Source organism: Oncorhynchus tshawytscha, linkage group LG24, assembly GCF_018296145.1.
Source record: "Oncorhynchus tshawytscha isolate Ot180627B linkage group LG24, Otsh_v2.0, whole genome shotgun sequence".
Classification (NCBI taxonomy): domain Eukaryota; kingdom Metazoa; phylum Chordata; class Actinopteri; order Salmoniformes; family Salmonidae; genus Oncorhynchus; species Oncorhynchus tshawytscha.
Window position 1 is genome coordinate 21,348,935 of NC_056452.1, and position 14,090 is coordinate 21,363,024.

Here is a 14,090-nt window from a genome sequence, read left to right on the forward strand (position 1 = left end):
TCCGATAGCGTCTCTCGAGTGAGCCATGTTTCCGTGAAGCAAAGAACGTTACAGTCTCTGATGTCTCTCTGGAATGCTACCCTTGCTCAGATTTCATCAACCTTGTTGTCAAGAGACTGGCCATTGGCGAGTAGTATGCTAGGGAGTGGTGCGCGTTTTGCCCGTCTCCGGAGCCTGACCAGAAGACCACTTCGTTTGCCTCTTTTACGACATCGTTGTTTTGGGTCGCCGGCTGGGATCCATTCCGTTGTCCTGGGTGGAGGACAGAACACAGGATCCGCTTCGCGAAAGTCATATTCCTGGTCGTAATGGTGGTGAGTTGACCTTGCTCTTATATTCAGTAGTTCTTCCCGACTGTATGTAATGAAACCTAAGATCACCTGGGGTACCAATGTAAGAAATAACATGTAAAAAAACAAAATACTGCATAGTTTCCTAGGAACGCGAAGCGAGGCGGCCATCTCTGTCGGAGTGGAGGCCTGAATTGAAATTGAGTCATTGTTATGCATTTTGAATGGAAAATAAGAAACTCACCGCAAGCCGCAAATGAAGGACTTGGTGGGAGAATGCGCCCTGCGGGATGCCCAATGAGTACCACTCCTCTAGCTATATGTTTTTACCACACATTATCTTACTCTTACTTGGCTGAAGAACGGATATGACGAGTCTGAATAGATATTTCTGTGAAGTGATTTCATGACTGACGGCTTTAATGTTACATCCGGGTGAGCTCTGATCAGTTTTAATAAGAGTTCTGGTAGCTGTTGTGGTACTGAAAGTAACATTAGCAATGGTAGTCGTAATACTGGTAGTACTAGTCATTGTCGTCGTCGTCGACAGATTGGCCAATTCTGGGGGGAAAACGTGTAATTGGGTGGGCTGGGCTGGTGGAAATTGACACACACAAAAATAATGTTTTGTAGATAAAAATAAAATGCCGAAAAGGGTGACATGGCTGGCGGCCCATGATTAATTTTTGTTGTTGTTTTTTGCGCAATTTCTCTGTTATACTTATCTATAATGAGCCTTTGGCTGATCAGCGGCAACGGTTGGCCAAGAGGGGATTGCACGGTTGTCTGATAGGATGAGCTGAGGTCATGCACAGAAACATTCAAAGTCAAATGCAGCATCAGCAAAAAGACCTGCTCCAATTCTCTCAGCCAGACAGACAACATCATGGATCGTAAAAAATAGAAAGGGTACCTATGAATGTAGAAAGATCGCTTTCTACTTGGTCACCTCTCATAAAAACCTCCTGTTTTTGGGGGCGGCTAAAACCAGGATTTGGTCAATCAGTAAGGTGCATTATCCTCATGATTCCTGTATGGAAGGTGTCTGACCTGGCCCCTGTAGCCTCACTGCTGTGATGAGTGAGCCACTCTCCTCTCCCCCCGCCATGTGCTCAAGAGAAAAATGCATTCTGATTGTATAACATTTCAAATATTCAGCTCAATAGCAACTCTTTTTACAATAGCGCGTGAAATGCGCCCCCGGCCATTGGGAGGGCATAGGCCTATTGGTCTCGTGGGTAGTAGCTCACAACTTCAAAGTGCTTTAGGACATTACATTTACTATTGGATGAATAGATGGCTACCGGCATTGGGCAATCTAGTTCAAATCAAATGTATTTATATAGCCCTTCTTACATCAGCTGATATCTGCTGATAAGCTGATAAGTGCTGTACAGAAACCCAGCCTAAAACCCCAAACAGCAAGCAATGCAGGTGTAGAAGCACAGTGGCTAGGAAAACCTCCCTAGAAAGGCCAAAACCTAGGAAGAAACCTAGAGAGGAACCAGGCTGAGGGGTGGCCAGTCCTCTTCTGGCTGTGCCGGGTGGAGATTATAACAGTAAATGTGTTTTGAGATTCCACTTCCTCAGATGTTAAACCCCAAATTAATTAGTCTATGATATTAGTTCGGCTATCTTTATGTGCACCATGTAATTCATCTCCATAAAAATCTCTATAGTAAAATATACCTATAGTCTAAATATATTGAATCATGCATTCCTGCTTGGATGTGTTAAATGAAACAAAGTATTTCCTGAATACTTCAGTAGTCTATTTATTATACTTCTTAATAAAGCACTATGAATGACTTTATAAGATAATTACTTATGATGTGGATCTGCCCCAAATCGTGGACTGGTGCCACCACCTGTAAAAGTTAGCAGCACCAGTGATACCAGGGGAACATGTTAGTCTGGAGCCCTGTAATGTAATGAACACTTAGGGGAGTTGCTGATTCAGAAAAACACATAAAACAGGAACTCATTTGCAATATAGCCTAAATCGGTAGCTTGGCTTTTATAATGTATAAGGATTTTTTATTTCACCTTTATTTAACCAGGTAGGCCAGTTGAGAACAAGTTAGTAGTAGTAGCTTAAGCACACAGACAGACAGCAAGAGACAAAGAATAAGAAGTAGCACAGAGTGACAGCAGAGAAGATGCTGAGACTGTAGGACAGTACAATAGGGAGGCAGATGGTGAGTTGGCGGCACACGCAGTAGTGTGTGTTGGTGTGGATGAAATATCAGGGCTGAATTCTTGTCCCATACGCCCATGGTAGTAGTAGTAGAAGTACTTAGAGTCAGTAAGCTAGGGAGGCCTTTGACTTAAATGTTTTCAACACTCGGTGTTAATGGAAAACACTTACAGAAAGAGCAGTATTTCCATTGATACATCCTTGAGATGTTTCTACAACTTTTTGGAGTTCACCTGTGGTAAATTCAATTGGTTGGACATGATTTGGAAAGGCACACGCCTGTCTATATGAAGGTCCAACAGTTGACAGTGCATGTCAGAGCAAAAACCAAGCCATGAGGTCGAAGGAGTTGTCCGTAGAGCTCTGAGACAGGATTGTGTAGAGGCACAGATCTGCGGAAGGGTAACAAAACATTTATGCAGCATTGAAGGTCCCCAAGAACACAGTGGCCTCCATCATTCTTAAATGGAACCACCAAGACTCTTCCTAGAGCTGGCTGCCCGGCCAAACTGAGCAATCAGGGGAGTAGGGCCTTGGTCAGGGAGGTGACCAAGAACCTGATGATCACTCTGACAGAGCTCTAGAATCCTCTGTGGAGATGGGATAACATTCCAGAAGTAGAGTGGCCAGACAAAAGCCACTCCTCAGTAAAAGGCACATGACAGCCCGCTTGGAGTTTGCCAAGAGGCACCCAAAGAAACAAGAATCTCTGGTCTGATGAAACCGAGATTGAACTCTTTGGCGTGAATAACAAGTGTCACACGTCTGGAAGAAAACTGGCACCATCCCTATGGTGAAACATGGTGGTGGCAGTATCATGTTGTGGGGATGTTTTTCAGCGGTAAGGACTGACGAGACTAGTCAGGATCGAGGGGAAAGATGAATGGAGGAAAGTACAGAGAGATCTTTGATGAAAACCTGCTCCAGAGCGCTCAGAGCCTCAGACTAGGGCGAAGGTTCACCTTCCAACAAGACAACGACCCTAAGCACACAGCCAAGACAACGCAGGTGTGGCTTCAGGAAAAAGTCTCTGAATGTCCTTGAGTGGCCCAGCCAGAGCCAGGCCATGAACATCTCTGGAGAGACCTGACAATACCTGTGCAGCGACACTCCCCATCCAACCTGACAGAGCTTGAGAGGATCTGCAGAGAAGAATGGGAAAAACTCCAAATACAGGTGTGCCAAGCTTGTAGTCATACCCAAGAAGACTGGAGGCTGTAATCACTGCTAAAGGTGCTTAAACAAAGTACTGAGTAAAGGGGTTGAATATGTGATATTTCAGTTTATTTTGAATAAATTTGCTAAAATTTCTAAACTAGTTTCTGCTTTGTCATTATGGGGTAATGTGTGTAGATTAATGGGGGAACTATTTAATACATTTTAGAATAAGGCTGTAACGTAACAAAATGTGGAAAAAGGGGTCTGAATACTTCCCGAATGCAGTGTATGACACTAAGAATATTCCAGCACCACCAACCACTACACACTTCTTCATTTCACAATGTATAAATCAAAGCACTCAGATGGAGTGCCAACGCCAAGGTTTCCCCATGCACCCACTACATTGAAATAACAACCACCCCTGAAATGTAATGCTTTCTAGTACGGTGTGCATAAGAAAAAAAACATCTGCCATGCACATACAGTGCCTTGCGAAAGTATTCGGCCCCCTTGAACTTCGCAACCTTTTGCCACATTTCAGGCTTCAAACAAAGATATAAAACTGTATTTTTTTGTGAAGAATCAACAACAAGTGGGACACAATCATGAAGTGGAATGACATTTATTGGATATTTCAAACTTTTTAACAAATCAAAAACTGAAAAATTGGGCGTGCAAAATTATTCAGCCCCCTTAAGTTAATACTTTGTAGCGCCACCTTTTGCTGCGATTACAGCTGTAAGTCGCTTGGGGTATGTCTCTATCAGTTTTACACAAATATTTTACACTTGCTATGTTAGGTGTGGGCCATTATGACCCTACAAGATAAGATAGGACGACAGTAGCAAATCCTTATATCTATGATCGAGTGTAGTTTACGAAGGGAAGACAAAAGGCGAGAGTAAATGCCTTGAAAAACTGACATTGTCAAAGGGATGCTTTTGAACATTCTGTGACAATTTAACTTAAACCCTGGCTCATAAAGGCAGTCACACAGTCATTATAATGTAATGACATAACGCATCAACAGGTGTGTATTGCTGCAGGAACGCAACGGAGCCACTTCTCAGAATGTTGCTTGTTTAATAAAGTTGAGATCAAATCTGAATCAATGTCTCGCAAGATCACTTAAATGGTTATTCTACATAGGCCTAACATACCGAATATAATGGCATAGTGTAACGTTACTGCTAGACAACAACAACCTAAATAGGCTAAATAGACCTTAAGTATGTGTTTTGATTGACACAAAATAAAAGGTAGGCTGTAAGCTAATGAATAACATCTTCTCTAAAATTCAACATCATCTAGCTGCATATTCCCATGAAACTGATTGAGATCAAAATGGTCGGCATGCGGATTCAGCTTGGACGTTTCCCCTGTAAAACGTGATGAATCATCAATCGCGATTGACAGTGATATTGGCCTACTTTGAAACGAGGGCCTAACTTGGGTGTTTGAGTGTAATAGAAACATTTTCTTTGAGATAATATATTACTTGATAGGCTACCTGTCAGTACAACTTGGATTGAGAGAACATGTCATACATTTTTTTATATTTTTTTTATATATATATTTAGTTTTAAATATAGCACTCTGGCCCTTACAAGAATAGCACTACACCGCTGATCATAACACAGCCTTGGTTTCATGCATGTCAACATCAGAAGCCTCCTCCCTAAGTTTGTTTTACTCACTGCTCTAGCACACTCTGCTAACCCTGATGTCCTTGCTGTGTCTGAATCCTGGCTCAGGAAGGCCACCAAAAATTCAGAGATTTGCATACCCAACTATAACATCTTCCGTCAAGATAGAACTGCTAAAGGGAGAGGAGTTGCAGTCTACTGCAGAGATAGCCTGCAAAGTAATGTCATACTTTCCAGGTCCATACCCAAACAGTTCGAACTACTAATTTTGAAAATTACTCTCTCCAAAAATAAGTCTCTCACTGTTGCCGCCTGCTACCGACCCCCCTCAGCTCCCAGCTGTGCCCAGGACACCATTTGTGAATTGATCGCCCCCCATCTAGCCTCAGAGTTTGTTCTGTTAGGTGACCTAAACTGGGATATGCTTAACACCCCGCCAGTCCTACAATCTAAGCTAGATGCCCTCAATCTCACACAAATCATCAAGGAACCCACCAGGTACAACCCTAACTCTGTAAACAAGGGCACCCTCAGACGTCATCCTGACCAACTGGCCCTCCAAATACACCTCCGCTGTCTTCAACCAGGATCTCAGCGATCACTGCCTCATTGCCTGTATCCGCTACGGAGCCGCAGTCAAACGACCACCCCTCATCACTGTCAAACGCTCCCTAAAACACTTCTGTGAGCAGGCCTTTCTAATCGACCTGGCCCGGGTATCCTGGAAGGACATTGACCTCATCCCGTCAGTTGAGGATGCCTGGTCATTCTTTAAAAGTAACTTCCTTACCATTTTAGATAAGCATGCTCCGTTCAAAAAATGCAGAACTAAGAACAGATACAGTCCTTGGTTCACCCCAGACCTGACTGCCCTCGACCAGCACAAAAACATCCTGTGGCGGACTGCAATAGCATCGAATAGTCCCCGGGATATGCAACTGTTCAGGGAAGTCCGGAACCAATACACGCAGTCAGTCAGGAAAGCTAAGGCCAGCTTCTTCAGGCAGAAGTTTGCATCCTGTAGCTCCAACTCCAAAAAGTTCTGGGACACTGTAAAGTCCATGGAGAACAAGAGCACCTCCTCCCAGCTGCCCACTGCACTGAGGCTAGGTAACATGGTCACCACCGATAAATCCATGATTATCGAAAACTTCAATAAGCATTTCTCAACGGCTGGCCATGCCTTCCGCCTGGCTACTCCAACCTCGGCCAACAGCTCTGCCCCCGGCAGCTCCTCGCCCAAGCCTCTCCAGGTTCTCCTTTACCCAAATCCAGATAGCAGATGTTCTGAAAGAGCTGCAAAACCTGGACCCGTACAAATCAGCTGGGCTTGACAATCTGGACCCCCTATTTCTGAAACTTTCCGCCGCCATTGTCGCAACCCCTATTACCAGCCTGTTCAACCTCTCTTTCATATCGTCTGAGATCCCCAAGGATTGGAAAGCTGCCGCAGTCATCCCCCTCTTCAAAGGGGGAGACACCCTGGACCCAAACTGTTACAGACCTATATCCATCCTGCCCTGCCTATCTAAGGTCTTCGAAAGCCAAGTCAACAAACAGGTCACTGACCATCTCGAATCCCACCGTACCTTCTCCGCTGTGCAATCTGGTTTCCGAGCCGGTCACGGGTGCACCTCAGCAACACTCAAGGTACTAAACGATATCATAACCGCCATCGATAAAAGACAGTACTGTGCAGCCGTCTTCATTGACCTTGCCAAGGCTTTCGACTCTGTCAATCACCATATTCTTATCGGCAGACTCAGTAGCCTCGGTTTTTCGGATGACTGCCTTGCCTGGTTCACCAATTACTTTGCAGACAGAGTTCAGTGTGTCAAATCGGAGGGCATGCTGTCCGGTCCTCTGGCAGTCTCTATGGGGGTGCCACAGGGTTCAATTCTCGGGCCGACTCTTTTCTCTGTATATATCTCTGTATATATCAATGACGTTGCTCTTGCTGCGGGCGATCCCACCTCTACGTAGACGACACCATTCTATATACTTTCGGCCCGTCATTGGACACTGTGCTGTCTAACCTCCAAACAAGCTTCAATGCCATACAACACTCCTTCCGTGGCCTCGAACTGCTCTTAAACGCTAGTAAAACCAAATGCATGCTTTTCAACCGATCGCTGCCTGCACCCGCATGCCCGACTAGCATCACCACCCTGGATGGTTCCGACCTTGAATATGTGGACATCTATAAGTACCTAGGTGTCTGGCTAGACTGCAAACTCTCCTTCCAGACTCATATCAAACATCTCCAATCGAAAATCAAATCAAGAGTCGGCTTTCTATTCGGCAACAAAGCCTCCTTCACTCACGCCGCCAAGCTTACCCTAGTAAAACTGACTATCCTTCCGATCCTCGACTTCGGCGATGTCATCTACAAAATGGCTTCCAACACTCTACTCAGCAAACTGGATGCAGTCTATCACAGTGCCATCCGTTTTGTCACTAAAGCACCTTATACCACCCACCACTGCAACCTGTATGCTCTGGTCGGCTGGCCCTCGTTACATATTCGTCGCCAGACCCACTGGCTCCAGGTCATCTACAAGTCCATGCTAGGTAAAGCTCCGCCTTATCTCAGCTCACTGGTCACGATGGCAACACCCATCCGTAGCACGCGCTCCAGCAGGTGTATCTCACTGATCATCCCTAAAGCCAACACCTCATTTGGCCGCCTTTCGTTCCAGTACTCTGCTGCCTGTGACTGGAACGAATTGCAAAAATCGCTGAAGCTGGAGACTTTTATCTCCCTCACCAACTTCAAACATCAGCTATCTGAGCAGCTAACCGATCGCTGCTGCTGTACATAGTCTATTGGTAAATAGCCCACCCATTTTCACCTACCTCATCCCCATACTGTTTTTATTTATTTACTTGCTCTTTTGCACACCAATATCTCTACCTGTACATGACCATCTGATCATTTATCACTCCAGTGTTAATCTGCAAAATTGTAATTATTCGCCTACCTCCTCATGCCTTTTGCACACATTGTATATAGACTCCCCCCTTTGTTTTCTACTGTGTTATTGACTTGTTAATTGTTTATTCCATGTGTAACTCTGTGTTGTCTGCTCACACTGCTATGCTTTATCTTGGCCAGGTCGCAGTTGCAAATGAGAACTTGTTCTCAACTGGCCTACCTGGTTAAATAAAGGTGAAATAAAAAATAAATAAAATAAACAGACTAATAAAGCATTGTTTAAGTCCGCAAGTTACCACCAGCAAAAATGACATTTTAAGTTACACCAAGTGCTCCATTGTAATTCTAATGCAGACGTCAAATCATACAAGATTCGCAATCCCATAAAACCCCTAATCTCTGTATCATACATCAGAAATCAACATGTGGACTTACAGCCGTTTGAGATAGACAGGAAACTTGTTTTGAAATACATCACAGCTTTCATGTCTTTCCTTGGACACATTTACCATTGCCTGCTATAAGAAGATACATGACTTTCACTGGCTGTAGATAAATTCATCAAATATTTACATTTCAAATCCACAAAAATCTAAATTACAAATCCGCTTCGGTAGATTCAAACATGTTGATACGAGAACAAACAGGCATTGTATTGTATTGTATTGTATTGTATGTGAGAGAGAGAGAGAGTGAGAGAGTGAGAGAGTGAGAGAGTGAGTCTGAGTATGTTAAGGCTAGAGTATATGTAATGAACACATTGGTGGCCTGTCTATGAAAGGCTTCAAAACATCCAATGTGTGCAACACAGTTCCTTGATTTTGCAGAACTTGACTAGAGATTACACAGCATGATACCTTGTGAGAAGAGCGAAACGGGCCATATTTTAGACTTCACCAAACTAATGAGACATTCAGTCAGCTTTGCAGAGGGAATCCCTTTTGTATGCAGTATGTACTCCGTCTTTGCCTATCAACCACTTAGACGGACACACATTCCATGATACTCTAAAGGGATAGTCGATCCCAAATCAAAGTGTCTTGACTTCTGTTCAAGTATACCTCAAAAGGGGGTCTAAAGTTGAACTGAGACATTTGAACCTCAATCGCAGATGAACAGGAAAGATTGTATCAAATTAGCTTCTGCCAATCACATGTTGCCAGTCTTTCCCAATTCATGTGGGATTGAGATGCAGAAAGCAGATAATAGGATTCACTCAACAGATGGGGTGGACCGCAGACTCAGTTTAGGGTAGGAAAACGTCTGACAAACGTTGATTCTGTGGGCAACATATTATATCAACTACCATATGGGGCGGCAGCGTAGCCTAGTGGTTAGAGTAGTAACCAAAAGGTTGCAAGTTCAAATCCCCGAGCTGACAAGGTACAAATCTGTCGTTCTTCCCCTGAACAAGGCAGTGTTCCTAGGCTGTCATTGAACATAAGAATTTGTTCTTAACTGACTTGCCTAGTTAAATATATGGATGTGGGGTATTTAATTGGCCCTTGTTTTCTGTTGGTCAGTTGTGTATACTCTAGCCCTCTACTCCCATGCCAACACTATTGGAAGACAATAACAAAATGCAGGGGAAAATGCTGCTTCTTATTCGTCACCTTTTCTAACAGCCAATCAACATTTACATTGTTGTGTCATGAGTACTAATGTAATTTAGACACACTCTTAGATATATTGCAATTGGTTTTCCAGGGCTTTCTACAATACAGAGCAATTTCTAAATCCAAGATTAAACACAGAAATTAAGCTATAGACATGTTGGGGCATAAATACTGGACCAATGAAGATCGGTGTATCTTGAATTAGACTTTCATTGAAAGGACAGTTTTTTACTTTATGATGTCACCTAAATGAAAGCACTGCATTGTAAATGTCACCTAAATTGAGCTTTGACATGTTTTACTGGATATAGTGACGACAACAATTTGAGTGGTTTGAAGATTAATTTGCTTGGATGCACAAGCCTTCAGTTGTTTAGATTGTATATACAGATTGTATATACAGATTGTACATACACAGTATGTTAAACTTCACACACTCTGCATTGTGTCCTGCTACACTGTGTAAGATCACAACCTGGTTTCAGAGCATTTGGTATTATTCTGTACGTATATCCGAGACGCACCATTTAGTTTGATATGTTACATTTCGTATGGTATGTATTAATTTGTGGATGTCCATCACACATTTCATATGATATGTTACGAATTACCAAAAGGTACAATGTTTTGAATTTGCAAAACCTTAGCTAGCTGGCTAACGTTAGCTAGGCTAGGGGTTAGATTTAGGGGTTAGGATTAAGGTTAGGCTTAAGTTTAGAGGTTAAAGGGTTAAGGTTAGGGGAAGGGTTAGCTAACATGATAAGTATTTGCAAAAGTATCTAAAAAGCAGTAAGTAGTTGAAAAGTTGCTAATTAGCTCAAATGCTAGAGTTCTCCATGATGAGATTCAAACTCTCAACCCTTGGGTTGCTAAACATTCACGTTACATGACCACCCACCCCGACCAACCACTGTACTTAAATTGTCTTACATCCGTCTTATGTAACCATACCAAACGAACATATACTAATTTGAGTGTCCCGGATTTACATTTACTATGTTACGTCTAGTTTGAGACAAGGCTGAAGAGCAAATCAGTCACATAAACCCACATCACCACAGAGGGAGTAGATTAGTGACACACACACAGCATATTTCCAAAATGGGCGAGATTATTTTTTTTAAACATATTTCCTTTATAGATTATCTTTGAACTAACATGCGCTTTTGCATGAAAATACATAAAATGTTGTGGACAGCAGACTGTATACTTTTTTAATTAGTTGAACATATGATACAAGTTAACACAATAGGCACATACAGCAACTATATTGAAAATTTGCAGCATGTCACTTGCTCACATTAAGGTTAGATGTGACATGAAAGAGACCCCCTTAGCTTCTTGAATCTCTGTCAATACTGTAGGTGTCAAACAATGACAGCCTTGCTCCCACGTGAAATGCCTTTGAACTCTGTAATCAGCCTTGCCTCCATCCAGGTCGGACTCAACGTACTGTAGTATCTGTGATGCAGATGCCTGTGTTCGCCATTCAGTCACCAAACCGTAATCAGAAGCAGAGACAAGCCAATTCAATTCCTATTTCAGGTCAAACCAGAGAAACCCCAGCTTTAACATAAAGTATTAGTGTATTTCACAGCATCCCCATACAGCCATCTATTTCTATGGCTAATGTAATCGTATCTAAGATCCAAACCTCCATATTATGTAGGTTGTTGCTTTTTTAAACTCAAATTAGGTTCTTCAAGAGACAAAGATCTTTCAAACATATCCATGGGGTAGGGAAATCAGACATGGTGCAGTGTGTGGGTATGTGTGTGTGTGGGTATGTGTGTGTGTGCCTATGTGTGTGCATGTGTTTGTGTTTGTGTGTGGGTATGTGTGTGTGTGTGTGGGTATGTGTGTGTGTGGGTTTGTGTGTGTGTGTGTGTGTGTGTGTGTGTATGTGTGTGTGTGTGGGTATGTGTGTGCATGTGTGTGTGTGTGTGTGTGCATGTGTGTGCATGTGGGTATGTGTGTGCATGTGTTTGTGTGTGTGTGTGTGCATGTGTGTGGGTATGTGTTTGTGTGTTTGTGTGTGTGTGTGTTGTGTGTGTGCATGTGTTTGTGTGGGTGCATGTGTTTGTGTTTGTGTGTGTGCATGTGTTTGTGTGTGGGCATGTGTTTGTGTGTGTGCATGTGTTTGTGTGTGTGCATGTGTTTGTGTTTGTGTGTGTGCATGTGTTTGTGTGTGTGCATGTGCATGTGTTTGTGTGTGTGCATGTGTTTGTGTGTGGGCATGTGCATGTGTTTGTGTGTGTGCATGTGTTTATGTGTTTGTGTGTGTGCATGTGTTTGTGTGTGGGTATGTGTTTGTGTGTGGGTATGTGTTTGTGTGTGTGCATGTGTTTGTGTGTGGGTATGTGTGTGTGTGTTTCAGAATCTAAATCATCTGAACCCTCAACCAAAAAAAATGTAATCAATGACCCACTGAAGAGTCTCAGGTGGGCTGGTATGGCCTTGCCATTTCAGGGAAGTAGTTGTTGTGACATCCTTCAGTCCCGAAGGCTACTTGTAGAGTGGTTGTATTAATGTAAGGCTCATCCCACATCAAAAGAGCGAAGCATGCTATGAACAGGCTAGAACTATGAGGGTTCAGACATAGGAGTTTCACAACACACTACACATGAGAGATACCTGAAGATTCAAGTGGACCTTCAAATGAGCAATGTCACTGAGGGAAAAAAAGGGAGGGAGAACAGAAATCTTTTCGTCTACCTATGAGACTTTGCACAACTGCCAATCACGTCAGTAGTCTAATAGGTATATGTAGGCGTCATCTGGAATGACAACCTCTCATTCATTAGCCTTTTCTGTGCACATAGTTCTCATTGTCCACCTACTGAGATCAAAATAATATATTAGCTGAGGGATGCATCAAAGAAAATGCATTGCAGCAAATGACGTGTAGCCTACTGAATAACAAATGAACATTTCGGACAGGCTGCATGGACACCTTTCTTGCAAAAAAAAATTAGGAAAAGAAACGACCCTACCTTCATACAGTGTCTTCAAAATAGAATATAAGTTTCATCCGTAAACCACGAAGCGTCTGTGACAGACTCGGGCAAAATTAGGGAAAGCATGAATGGATTGATATTCCTTCACTTTTGCTGCTCAACCGAGAATATTTTAGAACGCTATGGCGGGAGAACAGATCAACGCCATCCAGCGCACCCGGCGAAGCTCGCTTCCTCCAGAGCACTTGCTGAAGTTTCCCCTCTGCGTCTCCCAGCGAGCAGTGGCCGCCTTCTCTGCTTTTACACGTCAGGTTTCAGTCCTCATATAGACAGGGAAGAGTGGCGGCGAATGATACATCATGCCAACAGATGCTTTTCTCTATTCCTGTCAGGTGAGCGAATTTTTAGAACGGTGCTTGTAGTAAATGCGCCGGTATAAGCGAGAAACGGAGTGTGAGGGAGAGAGACCATAAGAACCTACATCTTACCACCCAATGCTTTCCTTGATCTCCAGCGCCACCCTCAGCGGTAACGATTTTAACCAGTCAAGCGGAGTAAAAATTAAAACAACCAATAAACACCTAACAGGTGGGGCGATTCTGTGAAATACGGCTCTATTTCAAGTATGTTATTCAAAATCTTTAATAATAATAATAATTCAATATCACAATCTGGGATAATAGCAAACAGGCTAACTTCACCCTGCACACCACAATCTCATTATCTAAAATAATGTAGCAAGGTATACTGAAACTTCAGTACATTTTCGATTAAAAAAAATAAATTAACGGTTAGGTACTAAATTTTTTTTGTTATGTTCAGGAGACCTACTTCTGTCATGTGTCTCCCTTGATTGAGAGGATCAAGTCTGTCTATCAGCGCAGGCCTCATTATAGTGTGTGTAGTCTGCTCCACTTACTCATTCATTTCTCAAGTGCTGCATTAGCTCCCCAGTCCCCACTTATGCTGCACAGAAGTTAACACACATGAATAATGCAACACAGCATGTTGAAACTGTTCATTACTGTTCGCAAAACAATGTCCATGGGCTAGGACATTTTTACAATGCAAGATGATACTTGTAGCTTCCAGCTTTAATTGTAGGCTTACAGCTGAATTCACTACCCAAGTATTTTGTTTGTGAAAATATGCTGATTTCATAGCTGATTGTCACCAAAAACGTTATTAATTCACTTCCTCCTTTGCCAACAAAAACTGCCTTGCAAATGACATAATTCATTTTTTAAAGAGACAGTCACATTTTTATAAATTAAGAAATTGCTTCTTC

General features: G+C 42.8%; 1 protein-coding gene across 1 annotated transcript in view; it reads right to left on the reverse strand.

Annotated features, from left to right (window-relative positions):
- LOC112223231 (protocadherin-15-like) overlaps positions 1-13,277 on the reverse strand; it is a 308,092-nt gene extending 294,815 nt beyond the window's left edge. Inside the window, exon 1 of the mRNA XM_042305516.1 lies at positions 12,839-13,277. The gene's annotated coding sequence lies outside the window, so the exon portion shown is untranslated. The remainder of the gene's footprint in view (positions 1-12,838) is intronic.
- Between the last annotated feature and the right edge of the window lie 813 nt (positions 13,278-14,090).